Genomic DNA, 21,167 nt, shown 5'->3' with positions numbered 1-21,167 from the left:
TTCCTGCCAAGAATATGTAACATCTTCATCTAATCACAAGGAAATTTCAGACCAACATAAAATGAAGAACATCTCCATTGAAGAGAGTAAGGGGGTTAGGGAAGGGTTGTGTTCTCAAAAATGCCAATGTCATAAGAGATAAGGAAAGGCTGTGAAAATATCCCAGGAAAAAAGAGGCTAAAGAGAAATAATAACTGAATGCAGAAGCTGACCCCAGACTGCAGTCTATACGGGAAGCATAGAAAATGCTACAAGAGACTTCCTTAGGTCAACTGACAAAACTGGAATATGGGCGATAGATTTCATCGATGTCCATTTATGAAGTTATTAACTGTACCATGGTTATATAAAAGAATTACCCTATTTGTAGGAATACAACAGAAGTATTTGGGGAAAGAAGCATAACATATGTAATTTACCCTCAAATGGTTAAAAAAAAAATTGTGTGTTTATGTGTATGGAAAGAGAAAAGAGAGTAGGACGGCACAAATACAAATAATAAAGCAAGTGGGTAAGTCTGGATAAAGGATATCCAGATGTTCTTTACACTATATTTTTGCAACTTTTGTAAATGTATACTTCCAAATAAAAGGAATTAAAAAAAAAAAAATTGGCCGAGCACAGTGGTTCACACCTGTAATCCCAGCACTTTAGGAGGCCAAGGCAGGTAGATCACCTAAGGTCGGAGTTCAAGACCAGCCTGGCCAACATGGTGAAACCCCATCTCTACTAAAAATACAAAATTAGCTGGGCATGATGGCGGGTGCCTGTAATCCCAGCTACTCGGGAGGCTGAGGCAGGCTTGAACCTGGAAGTGGAGGTTGCAGTGAAACAAGATTGCACCACTGCACTCCAAGCTGGGTAACAAGGCAAGACTGTCTCAACAACAACAACAACAAAAGAAATCTGTGGAGATAGTTCTCTGCTATGTTCAGAAGAATGGGTATATATCACAATTAACTGAGGGATTTCATAGGGAAATTACAAGACCTAAGGCTGGTAACTTGGATAGATTCTCAGATAAAGTACCATTGGAAATGTCAGAGAAGGGAGTTTGTACTTTTTTTTTCTGTAAGCCAAGGAAAGGTAGCACAAAACTTAGAGCACAACATAAGCTTGGCTAAAAGTATAAATTTAGGAAAATCTAGCAAAACTTTGAGTGGACAAGGAAGCAGTAGAGACAAGGACAAACACCCTCATGAAATTATGGGGTCTTGGCCTCAGAAGCTAAAACTAGGAACAGAAAGTGCAACAAATACAGGACATATGAAACTAGAAAGCCAGATAAAGCCTGCTTACCAAATGTATCAGAGTGTGGTGGGATTCAAAGACAACTCAGATTTCAAACCTAGCTAACCAAGAAAATGACAAGATTACTAAAAGAAATTTAGCTAAGCAAAGCATGATTGCTTTCTCGGCAACCAGGCAGCTTTTTCTATTCTCATTTTTCCTATTCTGATATAATATTAGAAGTTAAGAAAAGGGGCAGATGCAGTGGCTCACGCCTATAATCCCAGCACTTTAGGCCAAGGCAGGCATATCACTTGAGGCCAGGAGTTTCAGCCTGGCCAACATGGTGAAATCCCATCTCTACCAAAAATACAAAACTTAGCCGGATGTGGCAGTGCACGCCTATAATCCCAGCTACTTGGGAGGCTGAGGCATGAGAATTGCCCAGGAGGCAGAAGCTGCAGTAAGCCGAGATCACACCACTGCACTCCAGCCTGGGTGACAGAGGGAGACTCTGTCTCAAAAAAAAAAAAAAAAAGTTAAGAAAGGGGTTAGATGAAATGTTATTTGCCGCACAAGCAATTTGGGGAAATTTGTCTTCACAAGGTGAAACAGTAAATATAAGTTGGGGCTAATTCAGATGTTTGACTAAATGCCATTAAAATATTCACACATAAGGAGGGAGGATTTCTTCTCTTCCCCCAAAATTATGTTTGTATATGTATGTATATACATATATACGAATACCATCACCCCTTGTATGACACATTGGAATTGCACTTGTTCTGTTACATGCAGATTTTTCTCTACTTCTGCCATGCCTAAGACAGTAGGACCAACATTTCCTCTTCTTTCTCCTCCTCCTCAAGCCTACTCAACCTCACAAGAAGAATGAAGACCTTTATCATGATCCACTTAATGAATAATATATATATTTCCTCTTCCTTATGACCTTTTTTTTTTTTTTTTAAGGGATGAAGTCTCGCTCTGTTGCCCAGGCTGGAGTACAGTGGCATGATCTCAGCTCACTACAACCTCCACCTCCAAGGTTCAAGTGATTCTCCTGCCTCAGCTTTTCGAGTAGCTGGGATTACAGGCACACGCCACCACGCCCAGCTAATTTTTGTATTTTTACAAAAATGACCATGTTGGCCAGGCTGGTCTCAAACTCCTAACCTCAGGTAATCCACCCACCTTGGCCTCCCAAAGTGCTGGGATTACAGGCATGCGCTACCACATCCGGCCATGACTTTCATTTTTAATTATTTATTTATTAACTTATTTTCTAGAGACAAGGTTTCATACTGTTGCTCATGCTGAAGTGTAGTGGTGCAATCATAGCTGACAGCAGCTTCAAATTCCTGAGATCAAGCAATCTCCCACCTCAGCCTCCTAAGGTAGCTAGGACTACAAGCGCACACCACCTTGCTGGCTAATTCTGTGTGAGTTTTGTAGAACTGGGGGTGTTGCTATGTTGTTTAGGCTGGTCTCCAACTCCTGGCCTCAAGTGATCCTCCCGCGTCCGACCCCCAAAGCGCTGGGATCATAGTTGTGAGCATATAAGTGAGCTACCATGCCCAGCCTCCTCACAATTTTCTTCTTTTTTTCTATTTCTTTTTGGATACAGGGTTTCATTCTGTTGCTCAGGCTAGAGTGCAGTGGCACAATCACAGCTCAGGCGCTGCCTCAACCTCATGGGCACAGGCAGTCCTCCCACCTCAGTCTCTCTAGTGCCAGGGACTAAGGCACAGGCCACTATGGCCAGTTTTTGCATTTTCTGTAGAGATGGGGTTTCGCTGTGTTGCCCAGACTGTTCTCCAACTCCTGGACTCAGGTGATCTAACCACCTCAGCCTCTCAAAGTGCTAGGATTATAAACATGAGCCACCGCACTCGGCCATGATTTTCTTAATAACATTTTCTTTTCTCTAGCTTACTTTATTATAGGAATACAGGATATAATACATGTAACATACAAAATATGTGTTAATCAGCTGTTTATATTATCAGCAAGGCTTCTAGGCAAGAGGAGGCTATTAGTAGTTAAGTTTGGGGGGAGTCAAAAGTTCTGCACATTTTTTACTGAATCAGTGTCCCCAGTCCTCAGTTGTTCAAGGGCCAAGTGTATATATATACATATGTATTCACTCAAGTACTCTAAGCTCATTCAAGGGCCAAGTGTATATAAATACATACGTATTCACTCAAGTACTCTAAGCTCATTCATTTAATAATCATTAAAGAGAAAAATATGAAGCATAAAGTTTTAATTAAATCATATATTAAAGAGGAGGGTAGTAACTTCAGAAGGTTGAAGACAAAAAATTACAAAGGATCAAATCAAAGTCAAGCTGAATTACCTGGCTAACCCGTCAAAGGATGTCCAAGCAGTTTATTTTTATTGGTCTCTGAGTCCACCGTCCAGCAAGTATTTTGATCCTGAGGACAAAAAAAAGAAGAGGGATTGAATTTCTGTCTTTTCTTCATTTAAGCATTATGATTAGTCACCCACAAATTAAGTCTTCCGGCCAGGTATGGTGGCTCATGCCTGTAATCCCAGCACTTTGGGGGGCAAGGCAGGCAGACCACTTGAGGTCAGGAGTTCAAGGCTAGCCTGGCCAACATGGCAAAACCCCAACTCTACTAAAAATACAGAAATTAGCCAGGTGACGTGGTATGCGCCTGTAATCCCAACTATTTGGGAGGCTGAAGCAGGAGAATCACCTGAACCTGGGAGGGAGAGGTTGCAGTGACCTGAGACTATGCCACTGCACTCCAGCCAGGGTGACAGAGCGAGACTCTTTCTCAAAAAAAATTAGGTGTTCCCATTTTTCCCTTCCCTGGACATACGGAACAAACAAAAGCTATCAAGTACAACACCTCTTCCTAGAAATTTGAGTAGATGTCTTACTGTACCATAAAATCACTACTTCTGTTTGAAAAGTCAAGCATAGGGTCAGGCACAGTGGCTCATGCCTATAATCCCAGAACTTTGAAAGGCTGAGGTGGGAGGACCACTTGATGCCAGGAGTTCAAGATCAGCCTGAGCAACATAGCAAGACACCATCTCCACACACAAAAAAATAGAAATTAAGAAATTAAAAATAAAAGTCAGGGCCAGGCACAGTGGCTCATGCCTGTAATCCCAGCACTTTGGGAGGCCGAGGTGGGTGGATCGCATGAGGTCAGGAGTTTGAGACCAGTCCAGTCAACATGGTGACACCCCATCTCTTCTAAAAATACAAAAAATTGGTTTGGCGTGATGGCATGCGCCTGTAGTCCAGCTACTCGGGGAGGCTGAGGCAGGAGAATTACCTGAACCAGGGAAGCAGAGGTTGCAGTGACCCAAGACCATGCCATTGCACTTCAGCCTGGACAACAAGAGCGAAACTCCATTTCAAAAATTAATTAATTAATTAAAATAAAAGGCATGGCATATATAATATATACTCTGTCAGTCTGTAAAAATGGATAATGCAAAGTGGAGGTGGTGGAGACCAGATCTTGAAAAGTGATCAAAACAGATGGGTACTCTGACCTTGTGGGGGTATTCATTTGTACAAAATGAGTGCTCAACAGAGAATAAAGACAACATTAATACCCTGGCAGAAGCAAATGTTTCAATGCCCTAGTCCAAAAATTATCAGATGAGGGAGGGATGGATAAAGCAAACAAGCAAGAGCCAGAGGAACGGCTCAGATGTTTTCTTGCCTTGTATAAAAGGATGCATTTTGACCACCGAAACAAAATATTAACGGGGAAATGAGAAACCGTTCTTCAAAACAATCTGCAATAAAACACATGAACATATAAACAGCAGGCTTTTGCACCTGAAGAAATGGTATGCAGGTTCTGCTGCGATAAATAAGTGAGCCAGTAAGAACATTCACTTTACCTTATGAATTTCCAAATTTAACAATAAAGCAACAATCTGATTGCCACTAATTCCAATGGTATCGAACCAAGATAACAACCATAATTACGGCCTAAAGTTAATAGCTTTCATGCTGGAATTGGTAGATCTGTTGGTATGGGGGAAAGGAAAAATGATATATTCACAAGTTACAAGTAACATACATATTAGAGCCATGGCCATTCCACGTAGTGTAGTCTGCAGACAGTGTATGGGGAGAGCCACCCACAATCTAGCTGCATTATGGAAAGGTCTGTTGTACTTCTGAAACTAAAATTAGAGGGGAGAAAATCAGTGAGCAAGGAATGGGAGGCACATTACATGTGGCTCACAAAGGAAAAAGAGAACTCGAGGTAGTGCCGGGTGACTATCCCTTATGCAAAACGCTTGGAAGCATAAGTGTCTTGGATTTTTTTTTTCAGATTTTTTAAATATTTGCATATGCATACTGAGATAGCAAGCAGAAGAACCCCAACTCTAAACATAAAATTCATTTATGTTACTTATACACACAGCCTGAAGGTAATTTTATATAATTAATATTTTTAATAGTTTTGTGCACCAAAGTTGTAGCTTTTTTTTCTTCTTTTTCTTTTTTAGACAGGATCTCACTCTGTGCCCAGGCTGGCTGGAGTGTGGTGGCATGGTAATGGCTCATCTCAGCCTCGACCTCCGAGGCTCAAACAATACTCCCACATCAACTACCCAAGGAGCTGGGACTACAGGCACACACCATCATACCCAGCTAATTTTTATATTTTTTGTAGAGACAGGGTTTCACCATGTTGCCCAGGCTGGCCTCGAACTCCTGAGCTCAAGTGATCTGTCTGCCTCAGCCTCCAAAAGTGTTGGGATTACAGGTGTGAGCCACCATACCCGATCGAATGTGATGTTTTTTTAACTTGAATTTTTATGTTATCCAATTTAATTCGTGTAAGATGAAGGGAGAAAAGGTAGGCAGAACTTCTGTAAAGCACTTCTAAGATCTTCTGGCCCTGTTTTAAATCAGGTTTCACTTCTAAAATGGTTCTGTTTTTTCCTTAATTAGGAAAGAGGAAGGAAGGTCATGGAGTGGGGTTAGCACCTAAGGAACAAGAGAGGTGGGATAAGGAAAAGATTTTTGGGGGAGATGGGGGTGGAGGATGGAGTTTCACTCTGTTGCACAGGCTGGAGTGCAGTGGCATGATCCCAGTTCACTGCAATCTCTGCCTCCCAGGTTAAACGATTCTCCTACCTCAGCCTCCCGAGTATCTGGGATTATAGGTGCATGCCACCATGCCCAGCTAATTTTTGCAGAGAAAGGGTTTCACTACATTGGCCAGGCTGGTATCAAACTCCTGACCTCAAGCAATCTGCCCACCTTAGCTTTCCAAAGTGCTGGGATTACAGGCATGAGCCACCATGGCAGGCCAGGAAAGGAATTTAAGTCAGAAAGTATCTAGTAGCATAATGGACCTGGGATAGCCAGGCGCGGTGGCAGGCGCCTGTAGTCCCAGCTACTCGGGAGGCTGAGGCAGGAGAATGGCGTGAACCCCGGAGGCAGAGCTTGCAGTGAGCCGAGATTGTGCCACTGCACTCCAGCCTGGGCGACAGAGAGAAACGCCGTTTCAAAATAAATAAATAAATAAAATTAAAAATAATAATAATAATAATAGACCTAGGAAACAATTACTGCTGCCTAGTGCAGAAAGTGATGAGAGGGCCTAGATTAATACTCCAGTGTTACAGTGCTGGTTTTCACACTTCTCAAAGGAAAGCTGACCCTGCCAATCTGCACCCTTGGACCCAAATTTTAACTGCTGGACTCCCAGGTGGAAGATCATGTAAAGTCAGCATGCCCAAATGAACCAAGAATGCAACCATGGGTGGAATCTAAATGATCAAACTGAAGAACAGCGAATGAATAAGAGCAGACACCACATGGCAAGACAGAAGATCCAACCAAATCAAGCCTTGACATCACCCCACGGCAGGATCCACTCAGATCACACCTCATTACTCTCCAAATATAAAACCTGCACCCAAACTCTAGCTCAGAAAGGCAGATTTGAGCCCAACACCTGTCTCCTTACACAGCAGCCTTGCAATAAACTTTTCTTCCTACAAAAACTTGGTGCTCAGTGTTCAGCTTTCCGCTGCATACACAGGAAAAGAGACCCAGTTCAGTTCACTAACATAAAGACAAGCCAGGTACAAAATTCTCCCCTCCGAGGAAGTGTATAGTTAAACCAGAGAGATTGGCAAATAGTCACAGAACAATGATTGGCTTGCCTACCAGGAACCTGGAAAGGTGTACTACTATATACCAGGATCCTGTAAGTATGGAACTATTAGTAAACTTGCTGGTGAGTTAAACTTGTCTGGAAAAAAGATTCTGCAAATGCAACAATCCTAGCAGATTTCTTAGGACAGTATTTTTTTTTCTTTATCAAAAACAAGATTATCCCTTTTCACAATTCAGATTTTAGTCAATCACACATACAAAAACCAAATCATACTGACATAAAACTAAATGTGACAAGTTCCAGAAACATTAGATATCTGAGAAGGTGACAGAGACATTAAATTTTCTAGTAGAATTAACAGTTTACTGATGAGATCTACATTACCAAAACCTGCATCACCAGGCCAGGCATGGCAGCGCACACCTGTAATGCCAGCTACTTAGGAGGCTGAGGCAGGAGGATTGCTTGAGCTCAGGAGTCTTTGAGTCCATCTTGGACAACATGGCCCCTGTTTTAGTTTTAGGTTTTTGTTTTATTTTAAACCTTCATCACCAGAGACCTAAAAGGACATGGGGGGAAATCAAACATCAAATTAAGCCTTGTTAATAGCTAGTCTGAGAAGATGTGCCTCAAGGCCAGAACAAAGAATAAAACTGGGGGAGAGGAGTTGATACACAGGAAAATCCAAACTATGTAATATATAATGCTTGGAAACACCAACAGGGCAAAAAGCAGCCACTGAATATTATAAACATGTTTTTCTTTTACTGTTGAACATGGAAAGGGGCAAGGATTCCACAATCATATTAAACCCATTGTTTTTTCCAAGCTCCTGCTGGCACTGCTCCCAGGATCACCTTCCTCACTTCCCTAAAATCATAGAAAAGGGGAACCACTGTCATTGGGAAAAGTCAGCTGTTGCCCAATAATCTTCAAAGTACTACAGAGTAGACTGGTTCACCAAATGAATTTCAGGTTAAAGATTGCATAATATTAGCATTAAATTTAACATCAAAATCCAACACTTTTGCGATTGGGATTATTTATCAAGTGATAAATATCTTTGATCAAAACTCTGACCACAGATTTCACTAGTAACAATCAACTACAGCTAATCTATAGCTATAATGAAAGGAAAAGACCAAATGCAAGTTGAAAATCGTATGAACATTTCAAGTTATATAAAACGGGGCTGGGTGCAGTGGCTCATGCCTGTAATCCTAGCACTTTGGGAGGCCAAGGTGGGCAGATCACCTGAGGTCAGGAGTTCAAGACCAGCCTGGCCAACATGGCTAAACCCCACCTCTACTAAAAATAGCTGGGTCGGCCGGGCGCGGTGACTTAAGCCTGTAATCCCAGCACTTTGGGAGGCCGAGACGGGCGGATCACAAGGTCAGGAGATCGAGACCATCCTGGCTAACCCGGTGAAACCCCGTCTCTACTAAAAAATACAAAAAACTAGCCGGGCGAGGTGGCGGGCGCCTGTAGTTCCAGCTACTCGGGAGGCTGAGGCAGGAGAATGGCGTGAACCCGGGAGGCGGAGCTTGCAGTGAGCTGAGATCCGGCCACTGCACTCCAGCCTGGGCGGCAGCGCGAGACTCTGTCTCAAAAAAAAAAAAAAAAAAAAAAAGCTGGGTCTGGTGGCAGGTGCCTGTAGTTCCAGCTACTCAGGAGGCTGAAGCAGGAAAATCGCTTGAACCTGGTAGGCAGAGGCTGCAGTGAGCTGAGATCGTGCCACTGCACTTCAGCCTGGGCAACAGAGCAAGACTCTGTCTTAAAAAATAATAATAATAAAGTTATATAAAATGGACCACATTTTTTGAAATACATAAACTTAACTCAGTTTAAGAATTTTTTTTCCCATTACTTAGTCCATTATTCTATGTTCAATTAAGTACAAATGTATTTGCTTCCCAGGAGAACATTGGTAAGACATTTATTACAATCTTTTTTAAATACTATAATCTTCTTGATAAGGGAGTGGGGGACAAGGAATTATTTCAAATTACAGCATATGCATGTCTAGTAAAATAAGGACAGGTATTATCACGTATCTTGAGATATATACTAGAAAGAATCAAGCTGACTTATAATTTATTCTACATATTTAATAAATTAAACATTTAGTTCTATACCGAATCAGCCTGAAAATTCACAATAACACAGTGAAAACAGACACCTTGGCTTCTGAAAACCTAGATTTTGTAAAGTCTTGCTTCTTGAAATGATCTTGTGTTAGACTTTAATTTGATTTCAATTAAACGCTTGCTGTGTATCTATTAGATGTCAGGCACTGCACTGACACTTGGAAATAAGTAAATCACGGTCACTGCCATGAATTAATTAGGAAAAGGGAAGCAGGTATAAACAGACACTAAAGTTCCTAAAATGAAAACTATGTTCACTCAGTAAGCATCTGCTAAGCATCCATGTGCCACATTGTGCTAGACACCATGGATAAAAGGAATAATTAAAAAGACCCGAGTCCCATGAGAGCATAAGGAAAGAATAGAGAAAAGCTACCCTGCCTTTTTCATGGGGTTGTTGTGTTAAGCACTATTTACATGTGAAAGCAAGACAAATCCAAAACCATTTATCTCAGCCAAAGGGGGAGGTATTAATTGTACAATTTCTGCAATTATATCCAGAGTTGTCATAACCAGAATGCCATTTGAGTTTCTTTATAATAAAAGGCAAAGGAGAAAAAAACTTCTATGAAATGGCCATTTGTGTAAAAATTACATAGGGATACAGGAAACATAAATGGGGTATTTAAAGGTAGTTAATACTGAAAACTTATTTTTAATTCAACACATCCAGGAAATCACACCACATATTTTTGCTTATACAACGATACTATCCACTGATGAACTATGGCACTAAACTAGCCTAAATTTTATTTAATTCGCTTTAGATTAAGGAGAAAACTTAAAAATCTGGTTGGCAGATTAGTATAACAGGCCCGGTATCTTTGGCTGAGTTGAAGTTACCAAGAGTTACCAAAACAGGCATGCAAGCAAGCTGCTTGCTTGTGCTTGTTCTGCCTCTCTCTCCCCGCCACTTTGGAAAAACTGCATGCAGTGCTGCAGGATCACACAAAATAAATACAGGAAAGAGGGTGGGAGGGTTGGGTGGGGAAGTGAGCAAAGCTCTGGGCTCCACCAGTGGAAGGCGTTCCACAAGAATTGCTACAGGGTCAAAAGTTTACAGTGGTTTCAATTTCACCTTTTAGCAGCCAATCAGGAAACACAGGCTGCATGCTGACCCCTCCGGCTACAAATGAACATTAACTCATTGGCTACCAGGACTGCACATTTTCCTTTTCTTATAAGGCTTTCCCTTCTTTTTCTTTTTTTTAAGGGCAGGGGAGTGGAGAAGGCAAAGAACATAAGTTCAAGGTGACAATTTTATTCAAGACAACATATTTTACACAGGTGTTTGAGGGGAGAAACGATCAAGTAATTATCTTCTTTCTTCTTGAAATCTGAGTTTATCCTGTAGTATCTAACAAACCAATTATTAATGCTAGTATCAAGACAAAGAATGAATTTAGGCAGGTAAAGAAGATGGATTTTCCTCCATGAGGCTGCAATTCTACGAACAATTTATAGGATGGTAAAAAGATAATACTGGTTGTGTATCCAGTAAATGCTTTAAAAGTAACTCAGATAAGACATCTAACTTAAGGATTCGCCTATACCCCAATTTTCTTATTTGCATAGATTCCCTACCCTCTCCTCAAACCACTACTATACACATGCGATGTTCCTCTATCCTTTTCATAATGTGGATCCACAGAAAAATAGGCAGAGCTCCTAAGGTTTAAATTTTTTTTTCTTCTATTTCATTACCTGGGAGTAACTATATGATAAACTCAGGAGTGAACCATTTGGCAGTAGGTACAACTGCTCCCTATTTATGTAAATTTCTTCAAAATGCAGAAACCAATAAACGAATCCATTAAATAATATTTTCAACACTCTATATTTAACACTGAGCAAGGTTAAAATGAAAACCTCTACTACATACACCTTAACCAGACTACATTTAAAAACTAGATGCCTTTGAAGCACCACAGGATAAAAGTGAAATCGCTGTATTAACTGCTCTCCTATCAAAATGATTAGTCAAATCCTAATGAACACACTGTGAATTTGTAGTTAGCAATATTTCTCTCTCTGACACAATAGGTAGTTGAATTTTAATGGACTCATCGACTTAAATTTACCTTTACGTTTAGAATACCCTGTAGGCACCATCATTGCCTAAGAAAACGATTTCATGTAAGATATTAGTTCTTATCCAAACCAGCAAAGTAAGACCCCCGTTCTTTCTGAATACAGGAAAGTAAGCAAATATACAGAAGTGTGTTACTTAATACAACTGCTGAAGGGTTCCAAAATAACTTCAGTGTTTAAAGTTTATAAAGCAATATAATGTCAGTTAAGATAGTAAATAAACTCGATGCTGATAGTTTTTTCTTAATTCAGCATTAAAAGAAGAAATTTTCTAGTAACAATTTCCAAGCCTTCGTGATTTAAAGTTTATGCATATTTGGCAATAAAAAGTCTACTTTAAAACAGACCTAGTTGTTTTTTCAACATGGCTTGCAAAAGCTTTCCATATATGTATATATAGATATATATTAAATTAGGGGTTTTCTGTATATCTTTTTACAAAATGGCCTCATTTTGAAGGAAAATGGATGCGATAAAATTTTACATCAAGTCAGCATGTTAGCAAGAAGCTTTTTTGTGTGTTCTGAATTTGATTAATACAAGCCAAGGTCACTTCCTGAAAGATGCCTAGCACTGCAGCTGCAGGCAAACTAGGCTCTAGCATAAGGCTGGGGGAAGGGAATGGGTGATGGCATTATTATTAACACTCAGATAGGATTCCATCTCCAGCAGCAGCTACTGGGGGGAGTGGGGAGGTTGGGGAAGATCCCAGAGTTCCTAGTATATTAACATTAAAATATTTCCATTCCTTAATACTTAAAAATAGAAATGTAATTAAATATATAATGCTAATGTCAAAATTGTATCAGATATCCTCACTGCTACAATGTACAAGAACATTTTACATAATACTATGCAAATCATTTAATGCCAGACATTGTGTTGAATGCTGAGTTTACGCTAAAGCATTCAGTTTACACTGAAATAAACTCAACATTCAACACAATGCTAAGCATGACCTGTACTTGTTATGCAAAGCGTATACAAAGGAAGATACAGGCCCTTGAAGAAAACAGAATCAGATTCAAATTTCAAAAACCAAGGGTGGCATAAAAGTTAATGAAGGTAGAAACTTAAAATACAAAAGCCTATATTGGAAAATATTTGATAAAGTTTTGTTCTGAAATTCAGTTTAAATTTTCATTTCATCAACATTAATACAAACATTACTATGCCTCTATGCTTAAAAATCAAAATATACATAGTAGCAACTAGAAAAAACCACTTCCCTGAATAATTAATAATTAATAATTTATTAACTAGCTACAATGCAGAGCTAGGAAACCATAGTAATTACTTTGTTGTACTCTGAGGTTGTTTACACATTTCAATTCATTGATAAAATACCAGGTATAGTCAGGAAATCTACATGTTCCTTGTAATTTTATATATGTAATCTTAGAAACATTAAATTAATTTTGTGTGCCTTTTTCCTACGCACCAAATGGGGGTTATACTTTAACCATGATATTCCACAGAGACAGAGAAGCAGCAAGGCACTGCTGTATTTTTAATGGTTGTATGACAAATGCAAAATGTGGCCTTTTTATCTTGTCTGTATGTTCAAATTTGTTGTTTCTATTTTCTACACAACTTAATAATATAATTTTGTCACTCTGTTGTGCTCCCCACCCTTTTTTTGAAGTTTGATTCAGTAATTTCAACAAAAAAACTGAACAAATGATGTTAGATGCTCAAGTTCAAACAAACTGACCACTTGAATTTTGGAGGTCAATGACTGGCTGGAAAAGGGTTGTTATTTAATGGCTAAGGAGCATTCTGTATGTGCAAAGGACTTCTTAAATCATTTTTAAAGAAAAGGAAGGCAACAAAGTAAAAACATACTGTGAGAAGTCCCTGAATTCAGATAATCTAATCGCTAGGTGTGGCTAAGAAAGGCACTTCAAAAAGATCCCATCACATGCTCTTTTGAAATAGGACAAACCTGAAAGACAAAGGGTAAAATTAAATTAGTTTTTCATACTCCCTCTCCCCAAGACACCTGTGAGGCAGTGAAGAGGAATGAATTTTTCTTCAATTTTTCCTGGTCCCTACAGGCATACCTCATTTTATTGTGCTTTACAGATATTGTACTTTTTACAAATTGAGGTTTGTGGCAGCCCTGCTTCAGATAAGTCTACTGGTGCCAATTTTCCAATAGCATTTGCTCACTTTGTATGCCTCCCTTACATTTTGTTGATTCTCGTATTATCTCAAGAAGGTTTTTCATTATTATTATATCTGTTACAGTGATGTGTGATCAGTGATTTTTTTTTTTTTTTTTTTTTGGGACTGAGTCTTGCTCTGTCACCCAGGCTGGAGTGCAGTGGAGCTCACTGCAAGCTCCACCTCCCGGGTTCACGCCATTCTCCTGCCTCAGCAGGAGTAGCTGGGATTACAAGCGCCTGCCACCACGCCCGGCTAATTGTTGTATTTTTAGTAGAGACGGGTTTGACCGTGTTAACCATGATGGTCTCGATCTCCTGACCTCATGATCCGCCCACCTCGGCCTCCCAGAGCTGGGGCTACAGGCGTGAGCCACCACACCCGGCCTTCCTTTTTTTTTTTTTGGAGACAAGAGTCTCGCTCTGTCACCCAGGCTGGAGTGCAGTGGCCGGCTCTCAGCTCACACTGCAACCTCCACTTCCCGGGTTCAAGCAATTCTCCTGCCTCAGCCTCCCCAGTGGCTGGGGTTATAGGCACCTGCCAGCACACCTGGCTAATTTTTGTAGTAGAGACAGGGTTTCACCATGTTGGTCAGGCTGGTCTTGAATTCCTGACCTCAGGTGATCTACCCACCTCAGCCTCCTAAAGTGCTAGGATAACAGGTGTGAGCCACCGTGCCCAGCCTGTGATCAGTGATCTTCCATGTTACAATGGTTCATTGTTCTGGGGCACCATGCACTGTGCCCATATAAGATGGTGAACTTAATCAGTAAATGCTGTGTATATTCTCACTGCTCCAACAGCCATTCCCCATCTCTCTCCCTCTCTTCAGGCCTCCTTATTCCCTGAGACACAACAATATTGAAATAAGTCCAAATAATAACCCTATAGTGGTCTCCAACTGTTCAAGTAAGTAAAAGGAAGAAATGCACATCTCTCACTTTAAGTCAAAAGCTAGAAATGGGCCAGGCGTGGTGGCACACACCTGTAATTCCAGCACTTTGGGAGGCCAAGTCGGGCAGATGACTTGAAGTCAGGAGCCCGAGACCAGCCTGGCAGGTGAAACCCCATCTCTACCAAAAATATAAAAATTAGCCGAGTGTGGTGGCGCAAACCTATAACCCCAGCTGCTTGGTGCGCTAAGGCATGAGAATCGCTTGAACCCGGGAGGCGGAGGTTGCAGTGAGCTGAGATCGTGCCACTGCACTCCAGCCTGGGCAACAGAGCGAGACTGTCTCAAAAAAAAAAAAGGCTAGAAATGATTAGGCTTAGTGAGGAAGGCACATCAAAAAGCTGAGACAGGCTGAAAGCTAGGACTCTTGCACCAAACAGCCAAGTTGTGAATGCAAAGGGACAAATACTGTTTTTATTTTTATTTTATTTTATTTTTTACTAGATACTGGGTCTCATTCCATGGCCCAGGCTGGGGTGCAGTGGTGCAATCACATCTCACTGCAACCTTGAACTGCTGACTGTTCAAGCGATCCCCCTACCTCAGCCTCAGAAAAAGTTCTTTTTTTTTTTTTTTTTTTTTTGAGACGGAGTCTCACGCTGTTGCCCAGGCTGGAGTGCAGTGGCGCGATCTCGGCTCACTGCAAGCTCCGCCTCCCAGGTTCCCGCCATTCTCCTGTCTCAGCCTCCTGAGTAGCTGGGACTACAGGCGCCCGCCACCGCGCCCGGCTAATTTTTTGTATTTTTAGTAGAGACGGGGTTTCACTGTGGTCTCGATCTCCTGACCTTGTGATCCGCCCGCCTCGGCCTCCCAAAGTGCTGGGATTACAGGCTTGAGCCACCGCGCCCGGCCAGAAAAAGTTCTTAAAAGGAAATTAAAAGTGCTACTCCAATAAACATAGGAATAACAAGAAAGTGAAACAGCCTTATTGCTGGTAAGAATAATGTTTTACATGATCTGGAAAGATCAAACTAACCACAATATTCCATAAGCCAAAGCAAGACCGTGACTCTCTTCAATTCTATGAGGGCTGAGACAGTTGAGGAAGCTGAAGAAAAGTTAGAAGAGGTTGCTTCATGAGGTTTAAGGAAAGAACTCATCTACATAACATAAAAATGAAAGGGCCAGGTGGAGTGGCTCACACCTGTAATCCCAACACTTTGGAAGGCCAAGGCAGGCAGATCACTTGAGCCCAGGAATTAGAAACCAGCCTGGGCAACATGGTGAAACCCTGTCTCCACAAAGAACAAAAAACTAAGTCGAGCATGGTGGCATGTGCCTACAGTCCCAGCTACTCAGGAGACTGAGGTGGGAGGATTGTTTGAGCCTGGAGGCAGAGGTTGCAGTAAGCTGAGACTGCACTACAGCACTACAGCCTGCAGTCTGGGTGACAGAGGGAGATCCTGTCTTTAAAAAAAAAGAAAAGAAAGAAAGAAAAAAAGAATTACACTGAATCTATTCTGCCTGTGCATTATAAATGGAACAATAAAGCCCGAATGACATCTGTTTACAGCATAATTTACTGAGTATTTTAGGTCCACTGTTGAGACCTACTGCTCACAAAAAAAATTCAAAATACTACTGCTGGCAGGGCACCGTGGCTCACGCCTGTAATCCCAGCACTTTAGGAGGCCGAGGCAGGTGGATTGCTTGAGGCCAAGAGTTTGAGAGCAGCCTAGGCAGCACAGTGAAACCTCATCTCTACTAAAAACACAAAAATTAGCCGGGCATGGCGGTGTGTGCCAGCAGTCCCAGCTACTCTGGAGGCTGAAGCACAAGAATCACTTGAACACAGGAGGTGGAGGCTGCAGTGAGCCAAGATCACACAACTGCACTCCAGCCTGGGCAACAGAGCCAGACTCTGTCTCAAAAAAAAAAAAAAAAAAATTAGCCGGGCACGGTGGGTCACACCTGTAATCCCAGTACTTTGGGAGGCTGAAGTGGGTGGATCACCTGAGGTCAGGAGTTCCAGACCTGCCTAGCCAACATGGTGAAACCCTGTCTCTACTAAAAATACAAAAATTAGCCAGGTGTGGTGACACACGTCTGTAATCCCAGCTACTTGGGAGACTGAGGTAGGAGAATTGCTTGAACCTGGGAGGCAGAGGTTGCAGTGAGCCAAGATCATGCCACTGCACTCCAGCCTGGGTGACAGAGCAAGACTCTGTCTGGAGGGAAAAAAAATAATTAATACACACACACACACACACACACACACACATATATATTACTGCTCATTGACAATGTACCTGGTCACCCAAGAGCTCTGATAGCAGTGTACAAAGAGATTAATGTTGTTTTCATGTCCATTAACATAACATCCGTTCTGCATTGCAAGGATTATGGAGTAATTTTAACTTTCAAGTATTACCATTTAAGACATATTTCATAAGGTTACAGCTGACACAGATAGTGATTCCTGTGATGAATATGGGCAAAGTGAAATCTTTCTGGTAAAGACTTACCATTCTAGATGCCATTAAGAACATTTCCGATTCACGGGAGGAGGTCAAAATATCAACACAAATAGGAGTTTGAAAGAAGTTGATTCTAACTCTAACGGATGACTTTGAAGGGTTCAGGATTTCAGTGGAGGAAGTAACTGGGAATGTGGTGGAAATAGGAAAAGACATGGAATCTGAAGATGTGACTGAATTACTGTAACCTCAAGATAAAACTTCAACAGATGAGGAGTTTCAAGGAGTTGCTCCCCCTTTTTTTGGAGACAGGGTCTTACTCTGTTACCTCGGCTGAAATGCAGTGGCGTACCACAGTTCACTGCAGCCTCAACCACCCACGCTCAGGCAATCCTCCTGCCTCAGCTTCCTAAGGAGCTGGGACTACAGGCATATGACACCACACCTGGCTAATTTTTGTATTTTTTGTAGAGATGGGGTTTCACCATGTTGCCCAGGCTAGTCTCAAACTCCTGGGCTCAAGCGATCCACCTGCTGGGATTACAGCTGTGAGTCACCACACCCAGCCTTAAGGAATTGCTTCTTACAGATGAGCAAATAAAGTGGTTTCATAAGATGGCATCTACCCCGGTGAAGATTCTGTGAACATTGTTGAAATCATAAAAAAGGACTTAGAATATTACATAAACATAGTTCTTAAAGGAGCAGCAGGGTGTTTTTTTTTTGGGGGCGGGGGGGGCGTGGTTTTGAGACACAGTCTTGCTCTGTCAACCAGGCTGGAGTGCAGTGGTGCGACTTGGCTCACTGCAACCTCTGCCTCAGCCTCCCAAGTAGCTGGGACTACAGGTGCCCGCCACCACGTCCAGTTAATTTTTTGTATTTTTAGTAGAGATGGGGTTTCACTGTGTTAGCCAGGATGGTCTCGATCTCCTGACCTCATGATCCCGCCCTCCTCGGACTCCCAAAGTGCTGGGATTACAGGCATAAGCCACCGTGCCCGGCCAGGAGTGGCAGGGTTTTGAGAGGATTGGCTTTTGTTGTTGCTGCTGTTGTTGAGACAGGGTCTCTCTCTGTCACCCAGGCTGGTGGCACAATCTCAGCTCACTACAACCTCCACCTCCCGAGTTCAAGCAATTCTTGTGCCTCAGCCTCCCAAGTAGCTGAGATTACAGGCGCCTCTGCCATGTCTGGCTAATTTTTGTATTTTTAATAGAGACAGGGTTTCACCATGTTAGCCAGGCTGGTCTCGAATCCCTGACCTCAGGTGATCCACCCACCTCAGCCTCCCCAAGTGCTGGGATTACAGGCATGAGCCACCGTGTCCAGCCTTTAAAAAAAAAAATTATTTATTTTTTATTGGGGGGCAGTGTGGGGTGGGGAGACAGGGTCTGGCTCTGTTGCCCAGGCTGGAGTGCAGAGGCACAATCTTGGCTCACTGCAACATCTATCTGCCTCCCAGGCTCAAGTAGTCCTCCCACCTCACCCTCCCGGGTAGCTGGGACTACAGGTGCATGCCACCATGCCCAGCTAATTTTTGTAATTTTTTATAGAGATGGGGTCTTGCTGTGTTGCCCAGCTTGGTCTCAAACTCCTGGGCTCGTGATCCTCCTGCCTCAGCTTGGGAGGCTGCGGCAGAAGAACTGCTTGAACCCAGAAGGCAGAGGGTATAGTGAGCTGTGATCGTGCCACTGCACTCCAGCCTGGGCGACAGAGCGAGACTCCGTACCCAATGCATTCCTCACTTGTCAAGGAAAGTAAACTCAACTGGAGCCACAGCAGCTTGTTGCCTGGTCTTCTCCCAGGACCAATGCAGCTTCTGTGCCAAAAATAGAACTTGAAAGGAAATACTGACTATAAAACAAAAGGAAACAATATAGTGGCCTGTATGTCTTCTTGTTCTGCCAGAGTTGTTTTTAACAAAAGACTTAAAAGCCACCAGGTATGGTGGCTCATGCCTGTAATCCCAACCCTTTGGGAGGCTGGAGCAACACTTGAGGCCAGGAGTTCAAGACCAGACTGGGCAACAAGACTCCGTTTCTACAAAAAGAAAATAAAATAATTGCCCGGGCGTGGCGGCTCACACCTGTAATCCCAGCACTTTGGGAGGCCAAGGTGGGTGGACCACCTGAGGTCAGGAGTTAGAGACCAGCCTGGCCAACATGGTGAAACCCCGTCTCTACTAAAAATACAAAATATTAGCCAGGCACGGTGGCAGGTGCCTGTAATCCCAGCTACTTGTGAGGCTGAGGCAAGAGAATTGCTTGAACCCAGGAGGCAGAGGTCGCAGTGAGCCAAGATCGTGCCATTGCACTCCAGCCTGGTCAACAACAGTGAAAATCAGTGTCAAAAAAGAAAAAAAAGAAAAGAAAAGAATTAGCCAGGTGTGATGACATGAACCTTTACTCCTAACTACTTGGGAGGTTGAGGTGAGAGGATCACTTGAGCCCAGGAGTTTGAGGTTGAGTGAGCTGTGATTGCACCACTGCACTGCACTCTAGCCTGAGCAACAGTATAACATCCCAGCTCTTAAAAAATAAAAATAAATAAAAATAAATAAAAACTCAAATATTTTCTGTTACATCAAACGGGATAGACTGGCTATCATATAATTTTAAAATTCTGTTTAAAAAAAAAAAAAAAAAACAAAGTACAACCAAGCGCAGTGGCTCACGCCTGTAATCCTAGCACTTTGGGAGGCCGAGGCGGGTGGATCACAAGGTCAAGAGATCAAGACCATCCTGGCCAACATGGCGAAACTACATCTCTACTAAAAATACACAAATTAGCTGGGTGTGGTGGCACACACCTGTAGTCCCAGCTACTCGGGAGGCTGAAGCAGGAGAATCGCTTGAACCCAGGAGGCAGAGGTTGTAGTGAGCCGAGATCACATGACTGCACTCCAGCCTAGCGACAGAGACTCTGTCTCAAAATACATACATATATACATACATACATAGTACTATACCATGTAAACTGTTAGTATTAACAACATATGCATATGTTTACTCCTTTTTTTAATTTCTACTTTTTCTTTTTTGACAGTCTGCTATGTTGCCCAGGCTGGCCTCCAACTCCTGGGCTCAAGCAATCTTCCTGCCTCAGTCTCCCAGGTACCCAGGACTACAGGTACACACCACCCCACCCAGCTGTGCTTACTCTTTAAAAAGCACATTAGGGCTAGGCGCAGTGGCTCATGCCTGTAATCCCAACACTGTGGGCAGCCAAAGCGGGTTAAGTGCATGAGTTCAGGATTTCAAGACCAGCCTGGGCACATGGCAAAACCCTGTCTCTGCAAAAAATACAAAAATCAGCTGGGCGTGGTAGCACGTGCCTGTGGGCCCAGCTATTCTAGAGGTTGAGGTGCAAGGATCGCTTGAGCCCAGGAGGTTGAGGGTGTGGTGAGCTGAAATGGCACCACTGCACTCCAGCCTGGGAGACAGAGCAAGACCCCATCTCAAAAATAAATAAATAAATAAATAAATAAATAAATAAATAAATAAGGTGATATAGATAAGGGGGAAGAAGAGGGAGAAGAAAGTAATTTCAGATCTGGGAAGGGCTCTAGAAGATACAACATTTAATCCAAGAGCTGAAAGGAACTAACCACACAGACTGTTCCAGACAGATAGCACTATCATTATCTATTCATGTTAATTATTGTTAATCAATTATCTATTTTATTATCATTATGTCTATGTCCAATAGCCCCAACCTTCTTCCAAATTCCACCCTGGGACTCACACTGTAGACCAATGAGAACTGGGAACAAAAAGGGAGGGGTGGGAGAGGCCAGGCACAGTGGCTCAAGCCTACAATCCTAGCACTTTGGCAGGCCAAGGCAGGTGGATCACTTGAGGTCAGGAGTTCGAGACCAGCCTGGCCAACGTGGAGAAACCTCATCTCTACTAAAAATACAAAATTAGCCAGGCGTGGTGGCACATGCTTGTAATCCCAGCTACTCGGGAGGCTGAGGCAGGAGAATCCCTTGAACCCGGGAGGTGGAGGTTGCGGTAAGTCAAGATTGCAT

At 42.4% G+C, this 21,167-nt stretch overlaps 1 protein-coding gene across 14 annotated transcripts in view; it reads right to left on the bottom strand.

Moving 5' to 3' along the window:
* The window catches only part of NCOA3 (nuclear receptor coactivator 3), a 158,965-nt gene that overhangs the window by 68,146 nt on the left and 69,652 nt on the right, over window positions 1-21,167 (bottom strand). For 9 of the 14 annotated variants that reach the window (XM_045363078.3, XM_065523264.2, XM_045363079.3 and 6 more), the window contains one exon: window positions 3,590-3,668. The gene's annotated coding sequence lies outside the window, so the exon portion shown is untranslated. Of the gene's footprint in view, window positions 1-3,589; window positions 3,669-4,940; window positions 5,017-13,450; window positions 13,551-21,167 lie in introns of all 14 variants that reach the window. The other 5 variants (XM_065523265.2, XM_065523266.2, XM_045363077.3 and 2 more) reach the window with 2 other exon arrangements.

Source organism: Macaca fascicularis, chromosome 10 (genome assembly GCF_037993035.2).
Source record: "Macaca fascicularis isolate 582-1 chromosome 10, T2T-MFA8v1.1".
Classification (NCBI taxonomy): domain Eukaryota; kingdom Metazoa; phylum Chordata; class Mammalia; order Primates; family Cercopithecidae; genus Macaca; species Macaca fascicularis.
The sequence above is the reverse complement of the archived record's forward strand: the minus strand, read 5'-3'. Positions and strand labels throughout refer to the sequence as shown.